The sequence below is a fragment of the Loxodonta africana genome, chromosome 9, assembly GCF_030014295.1.
Source record: "Loxodonta africana isolate mLoxAfr1 chromosome 9, mLoxAfr1.hap2, whole genome shotgun sequence".
Taxonomy (NCBI): Eukaryota; Metazoa; Chordata; class Mammalia; order Proboscidea; family Elephantidae; genus Loxodonta; species Loxodonta africana.
The window spans coordinates 81221995-81239553 of NC_087350.1; the positions used below are offsets into that span (position 1 = coordinate 81221995).

A 17559-nucleotide genomic window follows, 5' to 3' on the forward strand; every position below is an offset into this window, starting at 1 on the left:
CTCCCCGCGGGCGGCCAGCCCGCGTTCTCCCTGCCTGGGCGAGCGGCCGCAGCCGAGGATGCCCCACGGCGCCGCCCGCCCAGCCCGGCAGCCGCGGCTGAGGAGCCCGCCACCCATTGGCGGCTGCGGCGCGGAGTCCCCGCCCCCTTCGCGTCCCCGCCCCCTCCGCCGCCGCCGCCGCCGCTTCCCGGCTCCGCCTCCTCCCCCTCCGGGAGCCGCCTCCGTCGCCGTCGCTGCCGCCACCGGCCGGGGCCCAGCCAGCGCCCGCCGCGCCGGAGTCGAGTCGCAGCCGGAGCCGCTGCCCGCGGCCCCGCCATGAGCGGAAGCGCTGCCGCCGCGGTCGCCGCCGCCGCCGCCTCAGCAGCTGCCGCCGCCGCGCACTTCCAGCCCCAGTCGTCGTCTCCCAGGCCGGGCCCCGCCGAGCTCGGGCCCCCGCGCCGCCCGCGCCCCCCACCGCCGCCGCCTCGACTCGAGCCCGCCGCTGCCGGCCGCCTCAGCCCTCCGGGACACGGGCCTCTTCGGGCGGCCGCCCAGGGTGGCGGCGCCTGCGGCCGAGCGCCGGGAGCAGGTACGGGGTCCGGGAGCGGGCCAGGCGGGGAGGGGCGTGGGCTGGCCTCCGGGGTGGGGAACCCGCGGGCGTGTGGTCCCGGCGCCCAGCCCCGCGGAGGGGGTGGAGCGTTGTCCAGGTCAGCTTTGTCCGGCCCCGGAGCCCCCGTGAGCCCTGCGTCTCTGCCGCGGCCGGCGGCTCACAAAGCGCTTACCACCCTCTGGGCAGCCCCCTCCCCCAGGGTGGGCAGGGCAGGACTTCTCTAGGTCTCCGCTAGGCGGAGGAGGAAACTGAGGCTTAGAGGGGGAAGTGACTTGCCCAAGGTCACTAGACGGTGAGAGTTGGAGCCTGGCTGAGACCCAGGGCCGTCCCAAGCAGAGGAGTCTGGGAGGATGCAGATCCCCCAGGCTCCGAGAACCGAGAGAGATTGATCCGGGAAGAAGGGGAGCTAGGCCCTGCCTGGTCCCAGGCACACCCACCCAAGCCTTTTTGGGATTGCGGGGTGGGAGGGAGGAGCCGGGGGCCGTTTGGGGAGCTTGGTGGTGCCTTGGGGAGCCGAGTTGGAGAGCTGCAGAGGGAGAGACCCCGGAGAGGGGTGTGCTTTCGTGGAGAGGGAGATCTTGAGTGAGTGGGGCAGAGCTTCGGAAACTTCTTGTCGTGGAGACCGTTTGGTCTCCGCCAGGCCCGCCTTCCCCACCGCTGCGCGGACTAAACCAATTCCTCTGGAATTAATGGGAGAGAGGCCTGCCTGCTTTTGTGGAGAGGCCAGTAATGTGTCCTTTTCACATAATGGCCCGAATTTTGTCCATGCCAAAAGTACACATGGCTCTCCTAAAGGCATTTATGTCACAGAAGCCCGTATGAGGCTTTTCCAGGTGGTCTGGACCTACCACACTTATAGAACCCCCAGAGAAAGAACAGTTTTCCCAGGCGTGAAGGGGAAGGAAGCTAGCTAGGAGGATTGGGGCAAGTCACCCGCCTGCTTGGCATGTAATGCATGGGATTTCCGTTTCTATTTGGGGTGGGTGATTAGGTGGCTTTTTACTGTGGATGCATTTTGGAAGGGGAAGGAGCAGAGGACTTACAGTTCTAGAGCAACGTGTAATAGGCAATGAAGACGGTTGTGTGGGGCTGGAAGATACAAACTGTAGAATGTGGAAAAAGGAGAGAGTATTCAGTCATTGTGGGGGAAGGGAGATGAAAGGAGTGCTGAAGGGAGGGGACAATGTCTAGTCTAGAGAAAAAGATTGGGATGTTTCAGTGAAGGAGGGAGCCAGCCGTTGTGATGCCTTTGAAAGGAGTCTGTTAAAGGTGGATGTGTGTTACAAGTTGAGTAATCTGGATTGGTGTGAAGTCACTTCAATTTGAGTAAGGGCAGTTGTCATACTTTTATAGAAACGTTCTGGCTTTAACACCCCTCCTCCTCATTCTCTCCTGTTTTGAGACTATAGGCCCAAAGTGTCTAGTATTGTCTTGGAAGTAAAGCTTGACAAAAGAGGGAAGGGAAAGACTAATTAGCAAATGCATTAATTAGGGCCCTTTGTCCAAGATAATTCATTGTTTAAATCAGGTGTTTTCTTGCTGCCCTCTTGCACCTCAGCTTTCCAGCTGTGGTGACTGCTGGCCCAATGCTTTGGGAAGAACTGCCCTGTTACAGACAAAATGGGCTAGATTTTTCTAAAAAACTGTAAGAAACATTTCTCTCTTGTGCACACACAACACACATGAAAGAAAATGTACTTGCCAAGGACTTATAATCAAGGAAATGCAAATTGGAACAACAGTGAGATACCATTTCATAACCATCAGATTGACAGAAATTAAATGCTGTGATAACCCCGTGTTAGTAAGGTCATGGGAAAATAAACTTTTATATACCGTTGCTGGGGATGTAAATTGAGACAACGGCTTTGGAGAGTAGCGTAGTGATGTCTAGTTGAAGGTGGGTAAACATATTCATCCTTCCCTCCCTGTTTTTGAGTATATACCCTAAGAAATCTTTGCACACTCGTCCAAGAAAATAAGTAGAAGAAAGTTCATTGATGCTTAGATGTCCACCAACAGGGCAATGGATACATAAATTGTAAGATAGTCACACAATTAAATGTTATAGCATTGTGAAAAAATGAACAAACTATGGCTTATAGCTGCAAGCATCAAAATGTATGAATCTCACAAACAAAACATGATATGGGGAGGGGGAAGCAAGTCCCGGGAGAATTCATAAAAAATGTTTCCGTTTGTATAAAGTGTGAAAACGTGCAAAATAGTATTGTTTGTGGCTATATACATGTGCAGTAATAGTATAAAAACATGCATAAAAACAACTAACACCAAATACAGAGTAGTGATTATCTCTGGGAAGAGATGGGGAGAAATGGATTGGACAGGGGTACACTGAGGGCTTCCATCATACCTGTAATAATCTATTACTTAAAAAATCTGAGTCAGATACAGTAATTGCAAGTAAGATTTGCTAATGTCAGGTACAGAGATATTCCTTATGTTATTCTAATTTTTTTTTTAATGTTTGAAATATATCTCACATAAAAAAAAATTTCTTTTTTATAGAGCACAGGGTTTTTGTCTCATAATAATGAAACTACAGCTACAGGCCCCAGCCCAACACAGCCTGGCAGGCACGCAGACTAGTGATCCTTTTCTCACCCTTTCTGACCTGCTAAGCCTAGTTTGCTATGGATGACTTTTTTTTTTTTTTAGTTGTGGTGAGAATATACATAACAAAATACACACCAGCAATGAATGACTTTTATTTTGAAACTGCTAATAGGCATGGAGGATTTCTCAGTCTTTCTAAACTTTCTAATGGACCTAGGTCAGCAGTTTTGAGCTTTGTCAAAGATAGGTGTTCTAGGACATTCTGATTTGTCAGGTCTAGGGAGGCACTGGGTTCTGGGTAGGGAGGCACCCAGCCATCTGATTCTGAAAAAGCTCTCTACTTGATTCTGATGCCTACTCTCAAGTTTGAACTCCACTGCCTTAGGCCCCTTCTGACTTGGGGTTTGCAGCTCTGCGCCAGCCTAGTCCTCAGGCCCTACCTTAGGCTGCCCTCTGCTGCTCCACCTGGGTGACTGGGAGTGGTGGGGACTCATGTGATACTCGGTGCTTTTGTGAAGCATAAAAGAATGATAGGGTTAGACCTCATTGAGTGTTAAGCTAGCCATTCTTAATCTGAGTTGTCAATTTGTCTTAGTTTCATGCTGGTTACCAAGGGTCCCACCACCCACCAGGAGTATTTATCAGGTTTTACAGACTTTAACCACATGTGTCACTATATGTGGTTTTATAGTTAGGCCTGGAGTTAAAAGGGTCTAGCAGAGAAGGAGAAGAGCAAATTTGGAAAAAGTAAACCACTGTAAAAATGGTGGTGCAGGGGTCTTACCTCCTCTAACTTCACAAAGGGGAAGGAGAATCAAGATCACCTGTCCAAGGCTGATTCCTATGAGGCAAAGGTCAGACATACCACTTCTCTCCAGTCTTTTTACCAATTCTGACACCAGCCATCCCTCCCACGGCAGGCTTCCTCTACTTCTCTGCTGGGTTCAATAATTTGTTTCAGTAGGCACCCACAGACCATACTCAAAGTTGTGGGGTTTGTTAGGGAAGTAATAGGTTACAGTTCGGAATCAGGAACAACTCAAGATAGAGTTCTTCAATCAGCACAACTTCTTCTCGGCCATGCCTGCAGGCAGTCTTCTCTTTGGCCATGGGCCTCTTGGCCCCTGAGCCCAGCCTCTACTGTTCTGCCAGGAAGCCTCCTGCCCAGAAGCACTCAGCTCTCTTGCTCTGTGGATTGGCACACCCACTGTAATCACCTTGCCCAGAGGGCTGAGTAGCTCACTGTACCAGCGGCTGGTCTCCTGGATCTGCTGCCCCATTTCTCTGCTGTTGCTTCTTGCCATCTTGCACCATCTCTGGTGTTAACAGTGCTCTCTCTCTGTCTTCTGTGCCTAGGAAGTTCAGTGCAGGACTCGGTCCAAAAAATACACTCCGCTCCCGTCTCTTCTTAGTGGTAGTGAGGCCCCTCCTTTCTGTCTCTGGGATGGCTCATTTTAAGTCTAGCAGGATGGAAAAATTGACCAATCCCCTTTTTAGGATTCCATATACCTTATTTGCATGGTCCCACCCCCCAAGGGTGCCATGCACCTTATTTGCATTGTTAGCAAGCTGTCCAGTCCTCTTGGTGGGCCACAAGCACGTTATTTGCATAGGCCCACCCAGTCATTTGGTGGGAGTTACAAGACCATAATAAGGAAGGCCAATATAAAAGCGATCCATGGCACCCCAGCCAACAAAAAAAAGTAAATGGATATGGCCATGTGTTGCTTAACAGAAAGGTGTTTTATCCCTCTGCAGATGACAGTGATTCTGTTGTAGTGTTCTTTAGCTTATGACATGCATTTGAATTTCAGTTATTTGAACCTGTGATCAAAGCTTAGGGACTTTAGTAAACAACAAGATGGAGGAGTGTAGTTTCTCCCAAATTTGCTAGTCTTCCTTCTCTGCTAGACCCTTTTTGTTCTTATTCTAAGGTGTTTAGAAATGAATTTATATCAACAAGCATGAGGCTTTCTGGTAATGAAATTTGTGAAATGCCTGTTTGTCTTTGGTGTGATTCTTTCTGGAAACCGCTCTGGCTGTGCAGTGTTGCCCCAGGTATACATTTGCAGGTCTGCTGTGTAGGGTTGTATAGATTAGGCCCAGCACAAAGATGCCTGTTTCAGATGGCAAGTAGGGGTGGAATCCATTCTGTATTCCACTCACCAAGATGAGCACCTGGTGTGAAGCTGTGTCCTCTCAGAGAGGGCACTTCTGATTCTCACTAAGGTGCTGCATGAACTAGCCCTGACCTTGCACCTTTGGAACTGTTGTCCCAGCTGTAACTGTGCCATCCATACTCATCGATGACTTGGTGCTGGGGCCTGGGGATCTGAATAGTGTTCTCCATGTGAACTTCCTATCATGCTCAGCTGAACCAAAGAGCAGCAGCTTAAAAATGCAAAATTGGTTGTGGGATTGGAGAAGTAAATACAGAATAAACTCTCTAGAGAAAACCATTATTTATGGAAAGAATGAGAGAGAAATCATTAAAAAGACAAGCATCTGGTAAGTGAAGGAGAGAAAGTAGCTCGGTGCCACGTTTGCTCTTGTATTCTTACAGTGCTCACTTTGCGGGGGGGATGCAGTGTTACTTTTCTCTTCCTATTCCCCCTACACTAGCATTAGTGAGTTTCTTAAAACCTGAGGCTTTTTAGCCAATTTTGAAAATATTTACCGATTTATATTTTACATTAAGTGGTTGTTTATGCTTCCTGCTGTTTCATTTTTCCCTTGGAGAGAGAGGAGTGGAGTGCCCAACCAAGGACAAGACTGGACTTCTTTTGCAAATTATTTGCTTTTGCAAATAATGGCTGTGTGTTTTTCAGAACAGTTGTCATGGAAGAGTGCTATTCTGCAGGCTCAAGGGAGAGGTACATTTGAAGTGGCTTCTGTTGTCATCTTTATTATTATTTTTAAGCATGATTGAGGGTGATGGATAGAATTCCATTGTGCTTTTGCCTGAAGGAATTTTCCTTTGAAGAAAATGCATGCAAATAAAACTAGAAATGTTTAACAAGAATGGTCTTATGTCCGCACAAAAAGAATCAGCAGTTCTCACTGATAGCCCTTACCTGGACCAGTTTCAGCTTCTGTCCTGCTCTGCTTAAATGGATATTAATGTCATTATGGGACTGCTTAGAACAGTTACCTTGAGTGGTGTTGGGCGGTGGAGGAGGTGAATGACGAAATTATACTAGGGTTTATCAGTAGTTCCCTCAGATCATGATATAGACTGTATTTTCTGCTTTAGTGATAAAATATGTGTGGAAAGAAGGGAATGAAGATTGTGAGTTTTGATATATATGATCATTTGACTTTGTTGAAAGAAAAACAGGGAAGAAGTGGTTAGAGGAAGAAATATATACACAGAAGAGAGAGTAGCAAGCAGTTAAGCAGTTGGACTTTTTGTAGTGCTTTTGGGATGTTCCTTGAGTCAGAGAAAAGTTACCTGTCTCTATCTGTTCTGCTTCAGCACCTTTGATTTCAATGTCTACAGATGGTGCTTGCTGATCCCCAGCTGAAGGCTGCTTTATTGTCACAGAGCTAGAAAGTAAGCAGTTTTGAAGACTAAACTGAAGTAGGGTGGGCTTAAAGTAAAACGAGTTTTCCTTTCATAATCATTTTTGCAGATGGAGAAGAGTTGGGACTCTCATAATTAACAAAAAAGTATTTTTCATTTTGTGTTTAGGCTCTATTTTTAAAAATCTTTTTTATGAATTTGGCTTCCTTTGTAGATTTTTATTTGCTCCCCAATACATGGAGTCCCTGGGTGGCACAAACGGTTAAGTGCCGGACTACTAGCCAAAAGGCTGGCAGTTTGAACCGACCCAGAGGCACCTTGGAAGGAAGACAGGCCTGTTGATCTGCTTTTGAAAGGTCACAGCCTTGAAAACCCTATGGAGCAGTTCTACTCCACACCTAAGGGGTCACCGTGAGTCGGAATTGACTTAACGGCAACTGATATAAGCAGTCTCAGTACGGATGGGAGCATCTACCCTTCCTTGTCAGAAACTTCATTCTTTGAGGTGTGGAGAACAGCACAGGACAGTTACTGCTTTCTTTCCATTTTTTCTTGCTTCCTTTTGCTCCCTGTCTTCTGGGCTTGTTGGTAACTGTGCACATCTCTATGACAGGCTTCGCCTCTTCCGTCCCCCCACCCCTGCATGGGATGGGGTGCAGGCTGTGCAGAACTCTGACTGGGTACCCACAAGTAAAACCTCACAGACAGTGTTGAGCCAGAACTGAAGACCACCTTAGCAGTTCGGTTCCTCTTCATCTATAGCTGCCTCTGTTGCCACTGCTCTTTGCCATGGAGCCTGGAAGGAGCCTCTCCCTGCCATCATACAAAGAGGCTTTGTGCTCTGAGGATGTTCTAAAGGCGGGATCACTGTAATTATAATTCCCTGAACACAACCAAGTAATGGGGGCAGGCAGGGTAAAGATGGTATCCAAGTACTTGTTGGTAGGGAAAAGTCAGGCAGGAATTAAAAATCATCTGGAGACAGTACCAAAAGTGGATAATGGAGCGTTATTGGTAACGCTGACAGGAAAGTGTTTAGATGAGTACTTTTTCAGAGTTTTCAATTCTAATACTGAGCCTGGAACTCTTCTTTTCTTTTCTCCTTTTTTAAGTCTGAAATTGTAGCTGAAAAGTACTTTAGAAGAAAGTATATAGAAATCTGGGTCTACTTTGCTTTATGTTTCTGTTACCAGAATGATTGATTACCCAAGAAAGCCAAATAATTTACTACCTGGGGGCTGCTCCTCCTAATCTGTGTTTTAAAATTTTTTTACTTATTTAACATCTCTAAAATTAAGCACTAACATTTTTTGGAAGCTGATTTCTCTCTCACTGCCACTCCCGAAAAAAAAAAAAAACCATTTGTGGATATGTGCTTAAGCTCTGTTGGCAATCTGAGTAAAAGCTTAGTAATAACACAGTTAACCATTACTGTATTACTCCTAACAGTATCCCAGACAAACTATGGTTTTTTTTTTTGCTTAATTTTAAGAAACGAACCAAACCATCGATTGAGAAGATCACTATCCTTTAGGCTTTAGGATAGTGAACTCCAGTAGTCCTTACTCTGGGTGAGGGGAAAGGGCCCTTTTTGTTGCTGTAATTAACACTGACATCTGTGGTGAGTGAAGCAGCCAGGAAGATAGTGTGTAGATAGTGTGTAATCCAGGGAAACCTCCAGCTTCTGTAAGCTAGCCCTTCCTTTAATTATTTGTTGGAGTCAAGTCAGGAGCTGGACCTTTATTCTTACTGCCTAACCTGATTTTGTCCTGGTTTGAGAAAATCTGCCTTAAATCTTTTTCCACATAAGACTGATGGGTTGTCCATTAAAATGATAATACCCAAATAATCCTTTGAAATCCTTTGTACTAATATGGCAGTTAACGTCTATGAGGTTTAAAAATACACAAGGATCCATTTTATCTGCTTTTAATGAAAAATGAAGTTGAATTTTCCCAGTGTTTTAGTTAAGTATGTTGATCAGCAGTGACTTATATTTTAGCTTAAAAGTAAAATATTATTGGGCTGCTTTACTGGCTTCATTACAATGCAGCGAAACCTGTGAGAGCCAGAACTCAATGGGACTGCCTGGTTTTTCGAAGTCTCACAAGTTTTCCGCCTTTGACAGGTGCAGTCTTACCACTTTTCTATTGCTTGTTTTAGTGGAAAATGTTTGAGTTTTCCTTCTCTAACAGATTTTTACCTTCAGAGGTTCCAGCTTTCTCAGGTTTTACTGTATGTATTTCCTTTAGGGATTAACCCCTGACTGTGTCTATCTTAGGGAGCCCTGGTGGTGCAGTGGTTATAGCACTTAGCTGCTGACCAGAAGGTTGGTGGTTCGAACCTGCTAGCGCCTCCACAGGAGAGAGATGTGGCAGTCTGCTTCTGTGAAGATTTAGGCCTTGGAAACCCTTTGGGGCAGTTTTACTCTGTCCTATGGAGTCACTATGATTTGGAATCAACTTCATGGCAGTGGGTTGGTTTGGTTTGACGTCTATCTCACTGCTCTCTGGTGTCCATGTGGTGTCTAAAATAATGATTTGGTAAACATTTATTAACTGTCTATTATCTATCCCAAGTTCTGATGGCACAGTGGTTAAGCACTTGGCTGCTGACTGAAAGGCTAATGGTTAGAATCCACCAGCAGCTCCATGGGAGAAGAGACTTGGTAATCTGCTCCGGTGAAAATTACACCCTCTTCTACTCTGTCATGTGGGGTTCCGGTAGATTCAGCAGCTACAACCACAGCATGTACCAGGCACAGTGAGGAGTTCAGAGAAAAGTCAGGTATGCAGCAGCTCAGCAGTAGATTCTGACAGTATGTTAACAGAACAAATAAATTTTTGGGGATTGCAAACTCTTAGTAAGAGGACAGAGAATATCAAAATTGTATTAATAGTAACAGTATATCACCTTGTTAATTTACCTTGGTGAAGCATGGATCTAATCAGATAAAAAGTCTTAAGTGGCTAGTTTCTAAGTAAAAGCCGTATTTTTTGATTTGTTACTCAAGGCCAGCATAATTAGGTCTTCATTATTCCAATTTCTGTTATTCTTCTTCATGAATATTATTCTCCAGGGAAACAGAACACTCAGTTGCCCATATGTGTACCACTTTTCACCTCTGTTCTTTCCCTTAGATCTTACTTTGGTTTGGAATGCCTGTCCTCCTTCAGTTGCTTTTTGAAATCCTACTTATTCTTCAAGATCTAGACAATAGTGGTCACTTACTGTGTGCTTATTTTGTGCCAGGCGCTGTACTAAGTGCTTTACATGGATTAACTCGTTTAATTCTCACTATAATTCTCTAAGGTAGATGTGATTATTGTCTTTGTTATTGTGCAGATGAAGAAACTGGAGCACAAAGAGGTTAAATAATTTGATGAAGATGCCACAGCCTGTGTTAGTTGGGATATGAACCCAGGCAGTACAGTTCCAGAGTCTGTGTTTTTAACCGTCATATTATACTGCATCTCACTTTATAGATAGCCTGAACAAACTCAGCACTTAGTTTGGTAAGCAAAAACTAAATATGGAATTAATTTGTAGGAGGAAAACATTCATTCTATACAGGCAGGATAAAAAGTCTGACTAATCCAGGTAGTAACTGAGGAATTTCCACCCATTTACTAGTTTAAGAACCTTAGCCTCAGAGTATATCTAGAGTTATATTTGGGGGTAGATATGGAAGACATTATTGTTTGCTGTCTTTGCTGTATAGTAAAAATGAGATATGACCTCTTGTGACCTAATGAATTATCCAACTTTTCTATTGAAGATATGTGTATATATTGTTGAAAACAGTTAGAAATTATTATTCAATGATGATCTATTTGAGCTTCAACTTTAAATAAAAACTACTATTATGTCCTTAAAAAGACCCCCCAAAATTATCAAGGGCAACAAGTCAAAGATTTGACGTCTTAAAATGAATTTATGTACAACTCATGAAGTTATTAATTTCCGTGTTGGGATCAAAAGTAAAGTTAGAATTTGACTCTAGAATGTTTTTTTTTTTTTAAAAAAAACCGAACCCAGTGCCGTTGATTCCGACTCATAGCGACCCTATAGGACAGAGTTGAACTGACCCATAGAGTTCCCAAGGAGCACCTGGCAGATTTGAACTGCTGACCCTTTGGTTAACAGCAGTAGCACTTAACCACTACACCACCAGGGTTTCCCTAGAATGTTTGGATAATACATATTTTGAGACTAACTTGTGGGGAACAACATTTAAAAAAAAATGAGTTCTGTCTCATTTGATGAAAGTAGTGATTTTAAATATAAATAATTGATTCTGGAGCTATGTTGGAGAAATTTTAAAAGGGGGCAGGGGAAGAAGTCAAATTAGTTTTACCATACCAAAATCTTTTTGTAGTACATATAAGATGTTAACATGCTTCCTTTTGAGGTAAAATTGTTTGATAAAATAGTTCTATTAATTTTTCTGATGCTATAGAATTAACAACTTAAGGCCCACATTTATTTTAAGGCTTGATTAAAAAAAACCCTTGTTTCTATGGAAGAAAAAGTTACCATACTGAAGGGAGGCTTTAGAAATTGTAATTCCATGACTGTTTCAGAATGGAGAGACAAGTCAAATTGGGTATGGGCCCCACTGAACCGACCATACTACTTCCTGGATGAGGGAAGCTGAGAGAGTGGGGCTGTGTCGCACTGGGGCGGGGCGGAAGCCTGGTGGAAGCCAGAAATGAAACTGGAAGTGCCTGAAAAAAGGCAGATCGTTGTGTTAGGCTGGATTGAGCACTGAGGCTGTGTGATTCTCAGGCATGAATGTGTACGCAGCTCACCTGGCATATTTCCTGAGAGAATCAATGTGTTTGCGCTAGGACAGACCTGGCACTCACTGGAGGAAAAAGAGGGACTCCAAGGGGGAGGCAGAGGCAGGGCCTTAGGGTGCAGGTTTTGAAATAAAATCTCCGAGCCTTGGAGGGAGGCTGCAGGAAGTCCCTCTCCCCCAGCTCTGTGGAGGTGGGGGCAGCGGCACAGAGGTGGAAGAATAGATACCCTTATAGTTGTCGGCAGAGTGTCCTTGTTAGAACAGAGAAGGTATATATGCCGAGGTTTGTTTTAAAATATTGGATTCCCGCTACAATATTAGCGATACAGGCAAAGGTTAGCTAACCTTGTGTAATTTTGTTATGCCTGGGGTTAAAATTGAAGTTTACTTATGTTAAAGGAAAAATGATAACTTTATGATATAGCAGTGACACCTATGAGAAATAAATTTCCAGGGTGGTTTAACAGTAGTTATGCGCTGTCTGTCATGCATAAAGATAACACTGCTGACATCTCTCACTGGGGTATGCAATGCTGATGTTTTTCCCACAAGAGTGATAGATTCAAATTCGAAGAGATAAAAAACCACTTCGCTTTCTCCTGGCCTCCCCCCTTGCCATCCCCAGAAGCCATTCACAGACACTATGCGGGGCAATATTGGATTGGGGTTATGGTCTATGGCTCTGAGGTAGACCAGTAGTGCTCATGCTTTAATTTACGTATGCATCACCTGGGGATCTTGTTAAAACGCAGATTTCTAGCAAGGGCTCACGTGATGCTGGAGCATGTTTTGAGTGGCCAAGAAGTACAGTAGTGGTTCTCAACCTTGAGCATGCATGAGAATCATGTGGGGGGCTGTTAAAACAGATTGCTGGGTCTCATCTCCTGAGCTTCTGCTTCAGTAGGTCTATGGTGGGGCCTGAGAGTTTGCATTTTTAACAAATTCCAAAGTGATGCTAATGCACCTAGTTGGGGGAACCACAGAGGTAAAGTATAATTGACCCTGTGGAGGAACAAACTACCATCTTGGCTTCTTGAGCATTATTTTCTAACTGAACTGAAAATGGTTAAAAAAAAAAAAGGTTGCAGAAAGTTATAAAGTAATAATACTATGCATGTTAAACAAAACAAATAGAACCTCACAAAATAATCCTATTTATATTATTGTGGTATGTATGGAAACCCTGGTGGTGTAGTGGTTAAGTGCTACGGCTGCTAACCAAAGGGTTGGCAGTTTGAATCCGCCAGGCACTCCTTGGAAACTCTGTGGGGCAGTTCTACTCTGTCCTATAGGGTCACTATGAGTGGGAATCCACTCGACAGCACTGTGTTTGGTTTTTTGGTTTATGTGTCCCTATCGAGAAAAAAGTCAGCAATAAACACCGCCAAATGGATGATAAAGATGATTACTTTTGAAGAGAAGAAGGATCCATGATTACGCAGGGTGGTGTAGTGGTTAAGCGCTTGGCTACTAATTGAAAGGTTGGCAGTTTGAACCCACCAGCCTGCTCCATGGGAGAAAGATGTGGTAGTCTGCTTCGGTAATGGTTTAAGGCCTTGGTCGCTATGAGTCGGAATCGACTTGATGGCAGTGGGTTTTTATATAAGGTTTTAATTTTAAATGAGGAAGTTGTATTTTTACTTTGTAATTAATCTTATAAAAAGTTAAAAGAACCCTGGGCCAGAGATCTTCCATTTACCTCTCCAGATCCATCCTCCACCCTTTTCTTCCCTGCTCTCTGCCTCGTAAAGAGCTGCAAGACCCTCTGACTTCCTGTGGGGTTCACCTTTTAGAGGAGATTGAAGCACATTGTTTATCTCCTCAGCTCTCAGGGTGGCCTGCAGCACTTGACAGTCTGCTGGGTTCTGGTTCTCTGTCTCCTGCCATCCTTTGAAGCCTATGAATGATAATAGTTCTGTTGCTGGTCCTGGTTCCTTGTTCTGTCCCCTGGTTAGATTTCTGTTGGGCCTCCTCCCCCTTTGTAATTAGTCTTTTTATAAATAAATCCTCCTGAGATTATCCTAATTTGAGTTTGCTGTCTCTTTACTGGTGGGACCCTGTGTGATAGACTATTCTTATTCCTCTCTTCACTATAATCCTATAGCCCAATGGTAGTGATGGGTACCATTTTGGTGTGTGTCTCCTTAGAGACATTTTCTATACATAGCATGACTGTCAAATGTGTATATATATATATATGTATATACACACACATATATATAATTTAACAATAAGGGATGATATTGTGTTCCCATTCTGTAACTCTTCTTACTTTATACTATATTGTGCCCTTTCTACATTAGTATAAATAATCTACCTTATTCTTCTTAATTGTTAGTTGCCTCCGACTCATGGAGACCTCATGTTACAGCGTAGAACTTCAGCATAGGATTTCCTTGAGGATAAGTGCTTGGCTGCTAACCAGAAGGTTGGTAGTTTGAACCAACCCTGTGGTTCCTCAGGAGAAGGACCTGGTGATCTGCTTCTGTAAAGATTATGGCCAAGAAAACCGTGTGGGGAGTTCTACTCTGTTACATGGCAACACTATGAGTCAGAAAAACAACAACAACAATCGTCTTTATGGAAGCAAATCTTCAGGTCTTTCTTCCACAGAGATGCTGGGAGGGTCTGACCTGCTGACCTTTCAGTTAGCAGCCAATTGCGGACTGCTTGCTCTACCCAGGGTCTCTCGTTCTTCTTAATAGCTATATCATATTCCAGTGTATTTGATATTGATGTCCCATAGTTAATTTAACGGGTTCCTTATACATTTAGCATGACACTTTCAATCATATACTGAATTCCCAATAATACACTTATCTGTTCCTGGACCCTGTGTTCTGTCTCTTGTCCTGCACCAGTGTTAGACATTTTACTTATTGTAGTTGTATAGTTGTAGTTATTTTGAAAAAGACTTTAGGCTTTCATCATGCGATTTTCCTTCCAGATGCAGTTTTTAAAAAAGTTTGTTTCAGAATTCCTGCAAAAATCTCATTGATAGGTGGATTGGAAATACATTAAATTTATTAAGTTGGAAATAATTGATTTATTTGCAGTATTGAGTCTTTTCATCTGTTAACATGATTTCTTCCCACTTGTTGATTTTTTTTTGCATATGGCATTTTATAATCTGCCTATTTTTTGTGCTTTTTGTTTTTAATAATTTTTCATTGATTTTTGTTAGGTTTTCCAGTTGGACAACTTCATCATTGGCTAATTTAGGTATTGCTAATTTAGACACCTTTTTAATGTTTTCCTGTTATTTTTCTTTCTTAATGCATTAGGTACATTATAACAGCCAGAAAAATGTATACCTGACGTGAGTCTAAATGAGGCTGCCTCAGGTGCTTTACTGTTAGTTGTGGGGTTGACTGTGGGACTGAAACCAAACAAGAGAATACTCTTACTTATTAATAGCTTTTCTCAGAACAGACAAGTGTTTTTGTCAGATGCGGTTCAATCCAAGTATCTACTTTTATTGTTAAGTTTTTTTTGAGTCTGCTCCAACACATTTCTACATGTATTGTGTATACTTTTTGTTAGCCCCTTCTCTTCCCCCCCAATTTGTGCCCTTGTCTCTTTTCTGTATTTTCCTTCTGTATTATATCTGTCATTTGTTCCTAAGGATTTAAATATCATTTATCTGCTGACAGTTCCCAAATTTATGTTTTACAGGGAGCTCATAATTTATATGTCCAAAACTGAAACTATTATCCAGCCAAGCTTTTTTTTTTTTTTGAGCAAAAGATGGCACCCTGATGCCCAAATAAGGAAACATAGGAGTAGTTTTGGCACCTTTGTTTTTCTCACCTCTGCTTTCACACACACACCCTTCACCAGGTCTTTTCCAGTGCACCTCTAAAATGTATCTTGTATCTTTCCACATCTTTGCATTGAAGCCATACTGTCCCTGCCTCTGAACTACCACAACAGCCTTTCAGCTGGTCTTTGTACTTCTTCTCTGGCCTTTCCCCTTTCTTCTCTCTGCATACCAGCACAGAGCTTTTAAAAGAATGGGTCACATGCCTACTTAAAACCATTCAGTGTCTTTCTTTTGCACTTGAACTTAGCCAGCTTTTCATTTCAGGGGCCTTCTTACAGGCTTTTTTCTCTGCTTAGAGTGCACACTCTGCTCTTTGAGTGCTCAGCTCTCACTTATCCATGAGCTCTCAGTTAAATGTCCCTTCCTTTGGGGCCTTCCTTGACTATCCAATCTAAAGGAGGTTCTATCTCTTTGCTGTCTCATTGCACCCAGTTTTTTCCTCCATAGCCCTTACCACAATTTGCAGTTACTCGTGTGTGGGTTTACATATGTGACCCAGACATTTCCCTGTCTAGGTCTGGAAGGACAGGTGAGCCTGTCCATTAGCAGAATAGTTTGGTTTTGATTGTAACTGACCACAAAGAAAGGGGGGGGGGATTCAGAAGTGGGTACAAATAATTCGTCATTTGCAGTAGGTGAGGTTGCCTTGGATGAGTTCCCAGAAGCTCATTCTCCTTTGGTCTTACTTCACTTTGCTATACCCCTTCCCTTTCTATCCTGATAACCTTCCTTTTGCCCAAGGCTTAGGAAGACCCTTGACAACTTGTGTTCAAGTCTGGGGTGTGTCTGTTCCCGGCTTCATCTAGTAAGGTGTTTTTGGATCATCATATTGTTAAAAATTGAACAGCCACAGGACAGACGGACATCTCTTATTTTGGCCACCTCTCCTAATAAAACTTTGAGATGTTGTTATCCTAAAGTACTTCCTTCTGAGAGGGAGGGGTCTGGATTGAGAACAAGAGACGTGAAAGGGTATGGAGCCCCTGTCCTGCTTTATTTTTCCCCACTTCTTTTGTAAACACTTGTTTTCTCCACTAGACTGCAAGCAGCATGAGGAGATGCCCTGTCTTTTGTTTTCACCATCATGTACCTAGCACCTAGTATAGTGCCTGGTGCGTTCTAGCTACTCAGTACGTAGGCATAGAATGGTATTGGAGCAAAAGCAGGTGGCTTGTCTTATGACAATATCATCTGAGTAATGGGGAGGCTTGATGAAAAATCTGTTCGTTTTAGCAGTGAACGCCTCCAGTATTCAGAATGTTTGTGCCCGCCATTCCCTGTCTGTTTTCTGGACAGAGCTGTTTCATGATGGAAGTTTGTGTCTCAGAGCCTGTTTCTCTTTGCTGGTTGCCACCTTCAGCTGCCCCTTTGTTTCTTTTATGTGCTAATACCACTGATAAAGCTGGTTGCTGCTTCCAGTTCAGTTAAGTATTCCTGGCCTAGGAAAAGCCTGTTTCCTATCGCTGTGCTTTGATTACTTCACTCTCAGAATCAACCTTGTTTCTCTGTTCTTGGGGTGGGGGTTGGAGCAGGTACTTGCGCGCATGCACATACACACGCACATGGACGCGTTTGAACAAACATGCACACACTTTGTTATCACTGTTACTTACTCCAGTATGCATGTGTATAATAGCTTGACTTAGTATAGATAAAAGCTCGTTTTATTCCAGCCTCTGAATTTCCTGTTTGGCTGCTTAAACTTTGGATCAGGGTGGTCTCTGCTTTCCCGTAGTCATTTACTGTAGGAAAGTAAACCTTCAGTTTTGCAAACTGGTAACACTGTGTTAAAAAAAAAATACATTGACTCCCCCCCACCCCAAGTATTTTTAATAATCCCTACTGTCTTTGTTTGCTAGTCATAAAGAAGGCATTTGGGTAATTAACTCTGCGTGCTTACATTAAGCAATTGTTCTGTGCCAGTAAATGAGAGAGTTGGAACTTAGAGTGTATTTATTGGTCATGACTGTTTTTAGTACTGGACCTCATCTTATAGGCACTGATCATGATCTTAAGAAAACATAAGAAAAAGTGTTTTTCTGTTTCATTTGAATCTCTAATTGGAAGCATGGGTTTTGGCCATGAGTATGGTTTTCATGTTTCGGCAAATAGATTTAATTTTCTTTTTGCCTTTCAAGTTAAAAAAAATTTTTGTTTTTGCTTTTAAGTTAAAATTTTCCCCTAAAGTGGTGATAGCAGTAACCTAAAAACGCATAAGTGTAAAAGAGAGCATTTGTGCTGATGTT

At 43.4% G+C, this 17559-nt stretch overlaps 1 protein-coding gene across 2 annotated transcripts in view; it reads left to right on the forward strand.

The window, feature by feature from the left end:
* The first annotated feature begins 478 nt into the window (after positions 1-478).
* Positions 479-17559, forward strand: part of RNF38 (ring finger protein 38) — a 172133-nt gene continuing 155052 nt past the window's right edge. Inside the window, exon 1 of one of the 2 annotated variants that reach the window (XM_023545137.2) lies at positions 479-568. The gene's annotated coding sequence lies outside the window, so the exon portion shown is untranslated. The remainder of the gene's footprint in view (positions 569-17559) is intronic. The other variant, XM_010587835.3, reaches the window with a different exon arrangement.